This window comes from Oncorhynchus masou, chromosome 1, assembly GCF_036934945.1.
Source record: "Oncorhynchus masou masou isolate Uvic2021 chromosome 1, UVic_Omas_1.1, whole genome shotgun sequence".
Taxonomy (NCBI): domain Eukaryota; kingdom Metazoa; phylum Chordata; class Actinopteri; order Salmoniformes; family Salmonidae; genus Oncorhynchus; species Oncorhynchus masou.
The window spans coordinates 73,359,939-73,374,602 of NC_088212.1; the positions used below are offsets into that span (position 1 = coordinate 73,359,939).

General features: G+C 46.6%; 1 pseudogene; it reads right to left on the minus strand.

Moving 5' to 3' along the window:
- Positions 1–3,067: 3,067 nt before the first annotated feature.
- Positions 3,068–9,309, minus strand: LOC135543677 (12S rRNA N4-methylcytidine methyltransferase-like; annotated as a pseudogene).
- Positions 9,310–14,664: the final 5,355 nt, after the last annotated feature.

Here is a 14,664-nt window from a genome sequence, read left to right on the forward strand (position 1 = left end):
TTAACTATAAAGCCCTTAAATAAGATCTGGTACAACCAATTACCTTCAGAAGTCACACAATTAGTTAGATTGCACACAGGTGGACTTTATTTAAGTGTCATGATCTGTCACATGATCTCAGTATATACACACCTGTTCTGAAAGGCCCCAGAATCTGCAACACCACTAAGCAAGGGGCACCACCAAGCATCTCCAAACAGGCCAGGGACAAAGTTGTGCAGAAGTACAGATCAGGGTTGGGTTATAAAAACATATCCAAAACTTTGAACATCCCACAGAGTACCATTAAATCCATTATTAAAAAATTGAAAGAATATGGCACCACAACAAACCTGCCAAGAGAGTGCTGCCCACCAAAACTCACGGACCAGGCAAGGAGGGCATTAATCAAAGAGGCAACAAAGAGACCAAAGATAACCCTGAAGGAGCTGCAAAGCTCCACAGCGAAGAATGGAGAATCTGTCCATAGGACCACTTTAAGCCCTACACTCCACAGAGCTGGGCTTTATGGAAGTGGCCAGATAAAAATCCATTAATTAAAGAAGAAATAAGCCAACACATTTGGTGTTTTCAAAAAGGCTTGTGGGAGACTGCCCAAACATACGGAAGAGGGTACTCTGGTCAGATGAGACTAAAATTGAGCTTTTTGTCCATCAAGGAAAACGCTATGTCTGGCGCAAACCCAACACCTCTCATCACCCCGAGAATACCACCCCGACAGTGAAGCATGGTGGTGGCAGCATCATGCTGTGGGGATGTTTTTCATCGACATGGACTGGGAAACTGGTCGGAATTTAAGGAATGCTGTATGGTGCTAAATACAGGGAAATTCTTGAGGGAAACCTGCTTCAGTCTTCCAGAGATTTGAGACTGGGACAGAGGTTCACCTTCCAGCAGGACAATGACCCTAAGCGTACTACTAAAGCAACACGAGTGGCTTAAGGGGAAACATTTAAATGTCTTGGAATGGCATAGTCAAAACCCAGACCTCAATCCAATTGAGCATCTGTGGTATGACTTAAAGATTGCTGTACCCCAGCGGAACCCATTAAACCTGCCTTGAAAAATGGGCAAAATCCCAGTGGTTAGATGCGCCAAGCTTATAGAGACATACCCCAAGAGACTTGCAGCTGTAATTGCTGCAAAAGGTGGCCCTACTAAGTATGTCCTTTGGGGTGGGGGGGTGAAAAGTTATGCACGCTCAAGTTTTCAATTTGTCTTATTTCTTGTATGTTTCACACCCAAAAATATTTTGCATCTTTAAAGCGGTAGACATGTTGTGTAAATCAAATGATACAACCCCACCCCCCAAAAAAACATTTTAATTCCAGGTTGTAAGGCAACAAAATAGGAAAAATGTCAAGGGGGTGAATACTTTCACAAGCCACTGTAGGTAATTACAGAAGACTTAGATTTGAGTGTAAAGAAGAATGTGGAATTTGCAAAGTGTTTAGGAGGGGTCATTCCTTACTAGTAAAAGACAAAAGGTGACACGGGTTATGAGAAATGGGGATAAACAAAGCTAAGTTTGTTAAATTGGTTAAAGTTAGACAAAGTTTGGAGAACTGAAGAAAGCTTTAATTTGGTCAGGTGGCAGAGAGGGTGTACAGGAAGGAAAAGGCAGATGATGTGTACAGGTGCTATCGGATATCTAGAGAAGAAGTTATGGTTGGAATTGTCACCAGTTGCACGATTATGAGTCCAGTTATATTGTGGTCATCAAAGGGAAAGAGTCACATTTTGAGTTTTGAATTCAGATTCCACACACCAGGTGTTCCACGTCTGAATCATTCCTGATTAGAGGGGAGGAATGGGGGTCTACAGAGTAAGGGGCTTAGAACCCTTGGACCATCCATTAAAGACCAGATCAAACAGGATTACCATTCTTATTTCAAATTGAATTCAAATAACCATGACGACTGTGTGACGTCGACTGACCTCAAAGGGAGGGGCGTAAATATTCTACATACGGCATCGTTTCGCAGATATTTTAAAACAGCAAACACATTTAGACACAGTTAAATGTTACTTGTGCTGTTTCGTTTCCAAGGTAAAAAGAAGTGTATACTTAGAGTGTACAGAATGAGGCAGAGGGGAAGAAAAGTGTTGATCCTCTTGATGGAGCAATTACAAATAGACAAAGTCCAATAGTACAGATCAAAACATCACATCTGTTAACAGTTGGAGAAGGCTCATGAATGAAACAGTCATCCGCTCATTCACCGCCACTTGTGACACTTGAGTCACTTGGTATTTAAAGACATTACTGATTCGTGCAGTGCAGTACACATTCAGCCAAAACTACCAAGGAAGTTGTCATCTCATTGCTGGAGTATACAGACATCAGTGAGGGAGGTTAGTGCCTACATCCGTTGATCTGGATACTCATCAGTCGGTTGGAGGCAACATTGTTCTGATTAATTAATTAGTCAAGAGAGCAAAGACATTATGGGTTCAGCCAACAGGGAGAACTGAGGAAACTCAGAATTCAAGGCAGAACTGTTACTGTATGCAACTGTGTCAGCTCAGCCATAAAGTAATGCAGTACAAATTGAGTGAGTGAGTGAGAGAGTGAGAGAGACGTTTTGTCTTCCGTGTCTCTGGCTTCAGCCTAGGTTGAAGATTAGAATCTTTCAAAAGATAAACAGATTCATGGGACAAGCGCCATTGCTCACTAGCATAGCTGGCCCCTTTGCTTTTCTAATTCTTTCTCATTTATGCAAAGAGTTATGGGATATTAGAATCCTTGTCTTAACCTTTGATATCTTCAACTTAGGCTTGGGCACAATTGTGTTTCCTATATTCAAGTAGTGTACACAAGTCACTTAAACTACACACAGTATAATATTAACTAAGGAGCACATGCCTACATGGATTGTTGACTGTTAGTGCATGGCAGTTAAATACCAGTCAGCCTCAGCGTTCCACCATTAACAAGGCACTTGTTCTGTATGTCACCCAACCGACACCAGTGAGACTGTGCCTGGATTTGATCAGTATGGTCGTGTCTGACGAAGACCAGCCTGGTGGTTCTGTAGTCTAGTTAAAAACAAGGAGGATTTAATTGGTGCAGGTTGAGGCCAAGTTCCAGAGGGTTATTGTTTGAATGCTGCCCTGAGTTTGGCTGAGAATCCCCATGGGTTCTCCAGTATGTCTTCTGCCTGTGGCATCAGCACCCCTCTCTGCAGGTCAACCCCGTGACCACTGTTCTTTCCCCCACCCTTCTCTTCTTCCTCCTCCTCTTCCTCCCATCGCTGGACTCTCTGACGGACACTCCAACGGGGTGGGCACCTACATCCTCTCCATGGAGAAAACGCTTTACCAAGCGGTCCTCTGGTGAATGGAAGGTCAGCACACAGAGGCGGCCGCCAGGTTTAAGCACTGTCCGAGCAGTGCAGAGTCCAGCATGCAGGTCATTCAGCTCATCATTGACAAACATACACAGCGCCTGAAATGTCTTGGTCGCAACGTGTGAGGGTCGCTGAAGCCGATCTTTGCGGGCATAGAGAGCGCTGGCTGCAAAATATCCTAGAGGCAAAGAAATACTTTAAGTTTTAATAAATCAAACAAATGACATGAAGCATTTATATAGCGCAGGAAGCATGTTATTCACCCGGAGAGCAGCATACTTGAAATGTTTCACATTCAATCCAGGAGACTCAACAGACCAGAACAAAATTCTTACAGCTCTCTAATGACTCTTAGTTTTTAACCTCCCAGTCTGAATAAGCCCCAATCATAGCCACATTTTCCCATATCCTGTCCAGGCTGCAGCTTTAATATGTGATTGACAATGACAGTAAGTAAAGCCTGTAAATAAACAGGTGCTTGTGATAATACTTGAAAATGAAGTTGTGCTTCTCTTTCAGATTACTCTCTCTTCATCCCCCCATTGCTAGCAAATACCCTATAATGGTTGCCTTTGCTTGTGCCGTTTGATGACACCGTGTTCAGACAGACTGTGTTCAAGTAAGCTCAGATGGTCATGTTTGCATTTGGTACTGTTTGAAGTGCCACAAAACAATCTGTGCTGGGTGAAGAGCACGACCACTCCTCCCTGCTCCCTGGCACTGATTGACAGACAAGGGGTCCAGACTGCAGTGCCTTCCTGGCTGCTGAAGCGCTGCTCTGTTTCCTATCTGGAGCTTTGGTGTCCCCTGTCCAGAGTAATGCCAGCATTGACGTAGAACCCAGCCCATGTGTGTACGTGAGAGGAGAAGAGAGGGAGAGTGAGAGAAAAAGAGAGAGAGAGAGCAAGAGGGGGAGAGAGAGAAAGAGGGAGAGAGAGAGCGAGCAAGAGGGGGAGGGAGAAAGAGACAGGGAGAGAGAGAGTAAGAGAGAGAGAGAGAGAAGGGGGGAAAGGGAGAGAGAGCAGTGTGGCATTTCTCTCCTCTGGCGTTCAACAGCACTGACTGTGAGTCACCCAGCAATCAATAGAAAACCTGCGCTGCGGCCGTGGCCCAGTTTCACCAAGTTGTGCTCTCTCTCTCTAATTCATCTTTCAAGGGTCCCACAGCTAGAGTGCACGAGAAAAAAATAAGCAAAGATGCCACAAAGCAGCAGACTGGGAAAGCTAACAGAAATCTAGCTCTATCCAAACAATCTCACTGATCAACTGAACAGTCTGAACAAATAGCATTGCCAAACAGACACCAAATCCTCCAGACCTGTTGGAGGCAGCGGAGTTCTGAAACCCCTCTGGATGTAGTGGTTATTCCCATTTTATAAGACCGATCACTTTGTCTTCATCGCTAATGGATAAATAATATTCAAAAAAACTTTTGTCTAATGTTTTTTGCTACAACCCTGACAAAAAATCTGGAAGAATGCCAAAAAAAACGTAATTATTAACTAAGAATTTAGTCTAAGAAACATAAAAACGCCCTTGTTTGAATACATTTCTTCTCCAGGTGATGTTACTCCTGGTGATTGTCTGGTCTGAAGGCTGACGTGATGGACTCTGTCTTGCTATGAAATGAAAGGGTATCGCTGAGCTGTACATGTTCTTCTCCATCTGATTTTGTTTCTATAAAGGGGGTCAGGGAAAGACATTCACTTCACAATCATATTACAGCAATTACTTCTCAATAAGGACAGTACTGCACTGTGGAACAACACACCACTTAAGATAAGGGATCCAAATTACATGGCTACCTTTGGAGTCCTGGAAGAACCATTCCTAGGCAGCAATACGCTGCCTGTTTATGCACAAGAGTATTTCAGACTGATTCTTGATTATTAGTTCATAAATCCTGTGTTCTATAAAGCAGTGAGGCACTTGAGGATGTATTACATCATTAATATTGTCAGGGCTTGAGGCATGAGTGCAACGGACTGCTAGTGAACTCTCCATGGAGTTTGGGCTTGTGCTGTGGTGATTATTCGTTTCTGTGAGCTGAAAACACCGCCTCATTCACGGTCTGTGATTAGTGAAACACCACCGCCAAATGTCACCAAGTTGCAGACACCATGACGAGGATAGAAAACTTTCTCTCAACTGGACTTAGAATTCACATTAGAATGTTATTCTTTTGAGGTTGTTTAACCCTGGAAAGTGTGATTTAGAAATCAACACAGCGTTGCAATTCTAAGGGCTGTTCATTTATATAATTGAAGAAAACTAGGGTGTCCATTTAGCTGGGCAAACTTCACACTGACACAATGCATTTATTGCGAGGCAAACAACCATTACTAACCGCATCCGTCACGTGAGTGAATGTTGGGTTGAAAGGCCACACATCTTACAACAGTCAATCATGTTATCCTCACTAGCTGTGTCCATCACCATATCAAGGATGTGCCTGTTCACTCTGCTGCGTTAACTCTTAACAACTTGAGTCCATTTGAGATGCATTTCCCAAGAGGAAGCCAGTGGGATGTTTAGTGGTTGGATGCACCACTCTGACCCACTGAATAACAGAGCCTATATGGCAGGGGTAGGCAACTAGATTAATCCGCGGCCCTATTTTTGCGGAGCGGATGGTCAGGGGGCCAGAACATAATTATAATAATTTTTACACTGCAAATTGACCACATCTTAGCCTAAAAAGAGATTGTATTTGAAAAGAACAATCATTTCATACCTTGATTACAATGAGACATGATGACATATATTTTTTATTAAATGTCACGAATTAAACACATTTTTAGCTAAATTCCTGGATTTTATGTTCTAATTTGACAAAAAAAAAACATGTTTCTGACCCCTGCTATATGGGCTAAATGGATTGCTCTCCATATGTCAACAGTTCTTAAAAAATATATGTATACTTAAATGAGGGAAAACATTTTAGGGGCCTCAGTCAGCCACAGCTGTGTGCGTTTACACAAAGGAAGGAAGAGAGAGACAAGGGGATGTATGGAGGGAGGGAGTGAGTGGGGGGAGCAAAAGGCTCCCAAGGCACCTGTCATTATGGTGTCTCAACACCTTCAACAACCCAACCACCACTGCTTAATTTGTAACAAAATAGATGCTGGGGTGCAAGCGAGGGGGGGTAGGGAGGGCTCATTAGGCATTACTGTTGACTCTGGCAGGAATGGGGGAGGGGGACAATTGGCTTAGAATTAATATATTGGAGCCACAACTGAAGCAAAACTGCATGATTGTGTTATGCAAATGTATGTAAGCTAAACACACACAATTAATCATAATAGTATAATATTTGATCTGTTAGTGGATTGTTGCTTTTGTTCATCACACGCCGAACATTTATTGTTGTATTCATATCAATTTATATAAACTATGGGTTGGTTAAGTCATGTTTATTTGACTGGTTTGTCTATTTCTGTGGTGTTTTTCTCCTCATGAAATTAGATCCATGTCCTTTAGCTAGCTCTGCTAAAGAGGTATATAAACAGATGAATCAAATTCAAAAACATTTCATAATTACATTCAGTATATTCAACTAAATGACTCTACTGAGGCAGGAACTATTTGATTTATTATGTCTCTACATTTTCAATATAACAGGGGAATGGAAAGGAATGTAAGGAGGCAGGGCTACTAGTCGTTATAGAAGAGCTGCAGGGCTACTAGTCCTTATAGAAGAGCTGCAGGGCTACTAGTCCTTATAGAAGAGCTGCAGAGCTACTACTCCCCATAGAAGTGCAGCAGGGCTACAACTCCGCATAGAAGAGCTGCAGGACTACTACTCCTTATAGAAGAGCTGCAGGGCTGTTGGTAGCAAACACAGTTTTGAGCCCTGGCTCAAAATAAGCTCTGCACCCCAACATGGCTAAACAGTCTGGAAGGCTTCCTGCCACTGTAGTCTATGGGGCTTAAGAGATCTCCATCCTAATTGAAGTGTGCCTGCAAAAAGGTAGAGAGATGGAGAGAGAAAAAGAAAGACCCATCCAATAAACCTATAGCACACTATAATTTTGGTCCTGAACACCCCCAACCATTGCGCTACAAAGTGTGCCCCCTTACACAAATACAACCTCCCCTCCCCTCCACCCACATGGCATTCTTCCCTAGGCAACAGTGTCACCAGCAGCCTAGCTGACCCCCTGGGACCCACATGAGTCAGGACCTCTTGGATTGATTGGAATAAAGATTGCTGGTGACTCGCTCTGCTCTTCAAAAGAGATCAAACAACTGTCCTCCCTCACACCTGTTCTCCCTGTGTGACGCACGTAGCGCCTAGCTCCGTAACAGCCATTGAGAAGATCTCTCTGTAGAGATCTCAGAGGGAGGCAAAAAAAACACTTACAAAAATGCATTAAAAATTATGATCCATCCTCAATCTGTGCATGAGTGTGTGTGCATGTGTGTGAACGAGATGGGCTGGGGGATGGGCATAAAATGAGGTAGGGTGGGAAACTAAATCAAAAGCAACAAAGGGGAGGAGGAAGACGGGAGGGAAGAGAGAACGGGGGGCTCGTGTGAAAAAGAGAAGTTGTCACTCTCTTGTCAGAGTGGCAGCCACACCCTACGCCAGACGCATCTCTCTCCTCCTTATTAATAGTAATCTCATCAGGAAATGGGTTCTAGAGGCATCCAAAACACAGACAGGAGAGGATGATGCTTGAGATTAGAGCCATTGTGATTTTTCCCCAGACAAATAGGTCCCACAGGAAGACTGGGGCTTAATATTTCTCTACCGTTTCTGCCCTGAGCCTCTAAAACAATGTAGGGAATTAACGAGGGTACCTGCCACCACGCTGGCCAGCGGCTGTGTCCGGGTGATGGGTTAGACACTGTGTGCTTCCACCATGGCCGAGGCTATTTTCCTGGTGTGCCTTTCCTCCCCATAGGCAGTGAGGATGGACGCAAGAGCCTGTTGATCTAAGGCGTTCACAACGTCAGCGGCGCAGGGCATGTCGGGGTACCTACGCACAAAGAAGAGCCTGTTGATCTAAGGCGTTCACAACGTCAGCAGCGCAGGGCATGTCGGGGTACCTACGCACAAAGAAGAGCCTGTTGATCTAAGGCGTTCACAACGTCAGCGGCGCAGGGCATGTCGGGGTACCTACGCACAAAGAAGAGCCTGTTGATCTAAGGCGTTCACAACGTCAGCGGCGCAGGGCATGTCGGGGTACCTACGCACAAAGAAGAGCCTGTTGATCTAAGGCGTTCACAGCCTCTACGTCAGCGGCGCAGGGCATGTCGGGGTACCTACGCACAAAGAAGAGCCTGTTGATCTAAGGCGTTCACAACGTCAGCGGAGCAGGGCATGTCGGGGTACCTACGCACATAGAAGAGCCTGTTGATCTAAGGCGTTCACAACGTCAGCGGCGCAGGGCATGTCGGGGTACCTACGCACAAAGAAGAGCCTGTTGATCTAAGGCGTTCACAACGTCAGCGGCGCAGGGCATGTCGGGGTACCTACGCACAAAGAAGAGCCTGTTGATCTAAGGCGTTCACAACGTCAGCGGCGCAGGGCATGTCGGGGTACCTACGCACATAGAAGAGCCTGTTGATCTAAGGCGTTCACAACGTCAGCGGCGCAGGGCATGTCGGGGTACCTACGCACATAGAAGAGCCTGTTGATCTAAGGCGTTCACAACGTCAGCGGCGCAGGGCATGTCGGGGTACCTACGCACAAAAAGAAGAGCCTGTTGATCTAAGGCGTTCACAACGTCAGCGGCGCAGGGCATGTCGGGGTACCTACGCACAAAGAAGAGCCTGTTGATCTAAGGCGTTCACAACGTCAGCGGTGCAGGGCATGTCGGGGTACCTACGCACATAGAAGAGCCTGTTGATCTAAGGCGTTCACAACGTCAGCGGAGCAGGGCATGTCGGGGTACCTACGCAGAAAGAAGAGCCTGTTGATCTAAGGCGTTCACAACGTCAGCGGAGCAGGGCATGTCGGGGTACCTACGCACAAAAAGAAGAGCCTGTTGATCTAAGGCATTCACAACGTCAGCGGCGCAGGGCATGTCGGGGTACCTACGCACAAAGAAGAGCCTGTTGATCTAAGGCGTTCACAACGTCAGCGGCGCAGGGCATGTCGGGGTACCTACGCACAAAAAGAAGAGCCTGTTGATCTAAGGCGTTCACAACGTCAGCGGCGCAGGGCATGTCGGGGTACCTACGCACAAAGAAGAGCCCAATTAGGCTGCTTGACGTCACGTCCTTGCTGACAGCGGTGAAGCCTGACATATCTCAGACAAGGCTGAAAACCTCTGTGGCAAACAAGGGAGATGTAGCCAGCGGCAGAGCCGTATTTCTATATTTGCCAGTTCATTTGTCTCCATTCACTCATTGACAGGTTCTCGGTACATCTCGTTAGAGAAACATAATTAGTGTGGATAAAATACATAACTACAACAATAATAACTACAACAAAGTGTTGGGAGGGCAAGACATGTAATGCTTTAGATGAATAACGTACCAGTGATCATACATGTCATGTGTCGTTTTAGTTGGTGCTGGAAAACAAATGCAAAAGGTTATGTCAGAGGAACAACCAACGCTGACCTCTGCATGTTAAAATTCCACATACGCCTCAACAGATTTGAATGCAAAGAAAAGGAGCAGGCACACAAACATCACATGTACAGTAGACCTTGAAATAGACAGTGTAGACGACTATCTATAAACTTGAGATCTGCCATATGAACAATTATTTAAAGGGGTTCATTGGTCATTTCAACGAGGATAACAGAACGAGGGTAATATAATAGAAATATAAATATTTTTTGTAATGATTACAATAAAATGCCTTCATGAGTTTAATACAATTGTCATACCGTATCATAACCTAAAAACAAAATATATTTTGCACCATGTCTGTCTATGTTGTCATAAGAGACTTTAAAATATGTAGCTTCAAATGGTGTTTAAAATACATTGCCTACGAGGTTCCTCAAATGGGGCAAAAATAAACCACATAATTGACCGAGATGGGTTTTTACAGTGTAAATGGGCGGTAAAGATAAAGAACAGATCTAAGCCCTTATATGTTGTTCATCTACCACAGCAAGAGTGACTCATTCCTTCATCGAACACTAACATGATATACTAGTTCATGAACCACTCTGCTTTGCTACTGTGAGATGTATCGATGATTTTCATTTTGCTGCTGTAAGGGTAGGCTGATGCTGCGGAATCCTACTGATTATACAATAGCAATTGCCGTTCCTTTCCACAGAAACATAATACCTGTCAATTTGAAAAGCTCATGTCAAATCACTGTCCTCGAAGTCCTCGAAGGCAAGGATAGATTGATAGACTACAAATTCCAGGCCTTATGAGTGCTCAATGCTCAGTGCTCAGTTTCCGGTTCCGGGTTGGAGCGAGCGGTCGCATCTACACTTCGGTCCGCAGGTAGTATAACTTTTCATTACATTTCATTATAGTACAACGGTTTGATTTGTCTAATCTTAGCAATTTCTTCTTAGCTAGCTACATAGCCGTCTTTGTATCAAAGATAATTGCATAATTATCGTATTTCGTCGTCCTAACGTAGTCTACACTGCTATCTGCCCAGCAGCTAGCTAACGTCCACTAGCACAGCAGCTAGCTAACGTCCACTAGCACTGTAGAAACTATTACACTCAACGACTCGATTAGTGTAGTGTTAGCTAGCTACATAGTTGTCTTTGCTGTCTTCGTATCCAAGGTAATTGTGTAGTTTAGAGTGTGTAGACTTACAGTGATTATCTTAATTTACCGAGGTTAGCTAGCCAGCTATTTGTCGTCCTTAACGTAGGAGATACTGCTAGCTATCTAGCCAACAGCTAGCCAACGTCTTCCGAATTGAACTTCAACAACCCGGTCAACATTCCGCCTCGCTCCACAGGTAGTATCACATTTTCATTTCACTTCATTACAGTACAACGGTTTGATTTGTTTGATCGTAGCTAGCTAGCTACATAGCCGTCTTTGTATCTAAGACAATTGTGTAGTCTGGAGCGATTTTCTAGGTTAGCTAGCCAGCTATTGTCGTTCTTTTAACGTAACGTTACGTAATCAACACTGCTAGCTAGCCAGCTAGCCCCCGAATAGCAGCACTGTAGAAACTATTACACTCGACGGAACGACTTGATTAGTGTAGTGTCAACAACGCAGCCACTGCTAGCTAGCCTACAAAGTCAACAACGTAGCCACTGCCAGCTAGCCTACTCCAGCAGTACTGTATCATTTCAATCATTTTAGTCAATAAGATTCTTGCTATGTAAGCTTAACTTTCTGAACATTCGATAAGTGTAGCCCACTTGTCATTCCAATATCCTTTGCATTAGCGTAGCCTCTTCTGTAGCCTGTCAACTATGTGTCTATCTATCCCTGTTCTCTCCTCTCTGCACAGACCATACAAACGCTCCACACCGCGTGGCCGCGGCCACCCTAATCTGGTGGTCCCAGCGCGCACGACCCACGTGGAGTTCCAGGTCTCCGGTAGCCTCTGGAACTGCCGTTCTGCGGCCAACAAGGCAGAGTTCATCTCAGCCTATGCCTCCCTCCAGTCCCTCGACTTCTTGGCACTGACGGAAACATGGATCACCACAGACAACACTGCTACTCCTACTGCTCTCTCTTCGTCCGCCCACGTGTTCTCGCACACCCCGAGAGCTTCTGGTCAGCGGGGTGGTGGCACCGGGATCCTCATCTCTCCCAAGTGGTCATTCTCTCTTTCTCCCCTTACCCATCTGTCTATCGCCTCCTTTGAATTCCATGCTGTCACAGTTACCAGCCCTTTCAAGCTTAACATCCTTATCATTTATCGCCCTCCAGGTTCCCTCGGAGAGTTCATCAATGAGCTTGATGCCTTGATAAGCTCCTTTCCTGAGGACGGCTCACCTCTCACAGTCCTGGGCGACTTTAACCTCCCCACGTCTACCTTTGACTCATTCCTCTCTGCCTCCTTCTTTCCACTCCTCTCCTCTTTTGACCTCACCCTCTCACCTTCCCCCCCTACTCACAAGGCAGGCAATACGCTCGACCTCATCTTTACTAGATGCTGTTCTTCCACTAACCTCATTGCAACTCCCCTCCAAGTCTCCGACCACTACCTTGTATCCTTTTCCCTCTCGCTCTCATCCAACACTTCCCACACTGCCCCTACTCGGATGGTATCACGCCGTCCCAACCTTCGCTCTCTCTCCCCTGCTACTCTCTCCTCTTCCATCCTATCATCTCTTCCCTCTGCTCATACCTTCTCCAACCTATCTCCTGATTCTGCCTCCTCAACCCTCCTCTCTTCCCTTTCTGCATCCTTTGACTCTCTATGTCCCCTATCCTCCAGGCCGGCTCGGTCCTCCCCTCCCGCTACATGGCTCGACGACTCATTGCGAGCTCACAGAACAGTGCTCCGGGCAGCCGAGCGGAAATGGAGGAAAACTCGCCTCCCTGCGGACCTGGCATCCTTTCACTCCCTCCTCTCTACATTTTCCTCCTCTGTCTCTGCTGCTAAAGCCACTTTCTTCCACTCTAAATTCCAAGCATCTGCCTCTAACCCTAGGAAGCTCTTTGCCACCTTCTCCTCCCTCCTGAATCCTCCTCCCCCTCCCCCCTCCTCCCTCTCTGCAGATGACTTCGTCAACCATTTTGAAAAGAAGGTCGACGACATCCGATCCTCGTTTGCTAAGTCAAACGACACCGCTGGTTCTGCTCACACTGCCCTACCCTGTGCTCTGACCTCTTTCTCCCCTCTCTCTCCAGATGAAATCTCGCTTCTTGTGACGGCCGGCCGCCCAACAACCTGCCCGCTTGACCCTATCCCCTCCTCTCTTCTCCAGACCATTTCCGGAGACCTTCTCCCTTACCTCACCTCACTCATCAACTCATCCCTGACCGCTGGCTACGTCCCTTCCGTCTTCAAGAGAGCGAGAGTTGCACCCCTTCTGAAAAAACCTACACTCGATCCCTCCGATGTCAACAACTACAGACCAGTATCCCTTCTTTCTTTTCTCTCCAAAACTCTTGAACGTGCCGTCCTTGGCCAGCTCTCCCGCTATCTCTCTCAGAATGACCTTCTTGATCCAAATCAGTCAGGTTTCAAGACTAGTCATTCAACTGAGACTGCTCTTCTCTGTATCACGGAGGCGCTCCGCACTGCTAAAGCTAACTCTCTCTCCTCTGCTCTCATCCTTCTAGACCTATCGGCTGCCTTCGACACTGTGAACCATCAGATCCTCCTCTCCACCCTCTCCGAGTTGGGCATCTCCGGTGCGGCCCACGCTTGGATTGCGTCCTACCTGACAGGTCGCTCCTACCAGGTGGCGTGTCTCCTCGCCACGCGCTCTCACCACTGGTGTCCCCCAGGGCTCTGTTCTAGGCCCTCTCCTATTCTCGCTATACACCAAGTCACTTGGCTCTGTCATAACCTCACATGGTCTCTCCTATCATTGCTATGCAGACGACACACAATTAATCTTCTCCTTTCCCCCTTCTGATGACCAGGTGGCGAATCGCATCTCTGCATGTCTGGCAGACATATCAGTGTGGATGACGGATCACCACCTCAAGCTGAACATCGGCAAGACGGAGCTGCTCTTCCTCCCGGGGAAGGACTGCCCGTTCCATGATCTCGCCATCACGGTTGACAACTCCATTGTGTCCTCCTCCCAGAGCGCTAAGAACCTTGGCGTGATCCTGGACAACACCCTGTCGTTCTCAACTAACATCAAGGCGGTGGCCCGTTCCTGTAGGTTCATGCTCTACAACATCCGCAGAGTACGACCCTGCCTCACACAGGAAGCGGCGCAGGTCCTAATCCAGGCACTTGTCATCTCCCGTCTGGATTACTGCAACTCGCTGTTGGCTGGGCTCCCTGCCTGCGCCATTAAACCCCTACAACTCATCCAGAACGCCGCAGCCCGTCTGGTGTTCAACCTTCCCAAGTTCTCTCACGTCACCCCGCTCCTCCGCTCTCTCCACTGGCTTCCAGTTGAAGCTCGCATCCGCTACAAGACCATGGTGCTTGCCTACGGAGCTGTGAGGGGAACGGCACCGCAGTACCTCCAGGCTCTGATCAGGCCCTACACCCAAACAAGGGCACTGCTTTCATCCACCTCTGGCCTGCTCGCCTCCCTACCACTGAGGAAGTACAGTTCCCGCTCAGCCCAGTCAAAACTGTTCGCTGCTCTGGCCCCCCAATGGTGGAACAAACCCCCCCACGACGCCAGGACAGCGGAGTCAATCACCACCTTCCGGAGACACCTGAAACCCCACCTCTTCAAGGAATACCTAGGATAAGATAAAGTAATCCTTCTCACCCC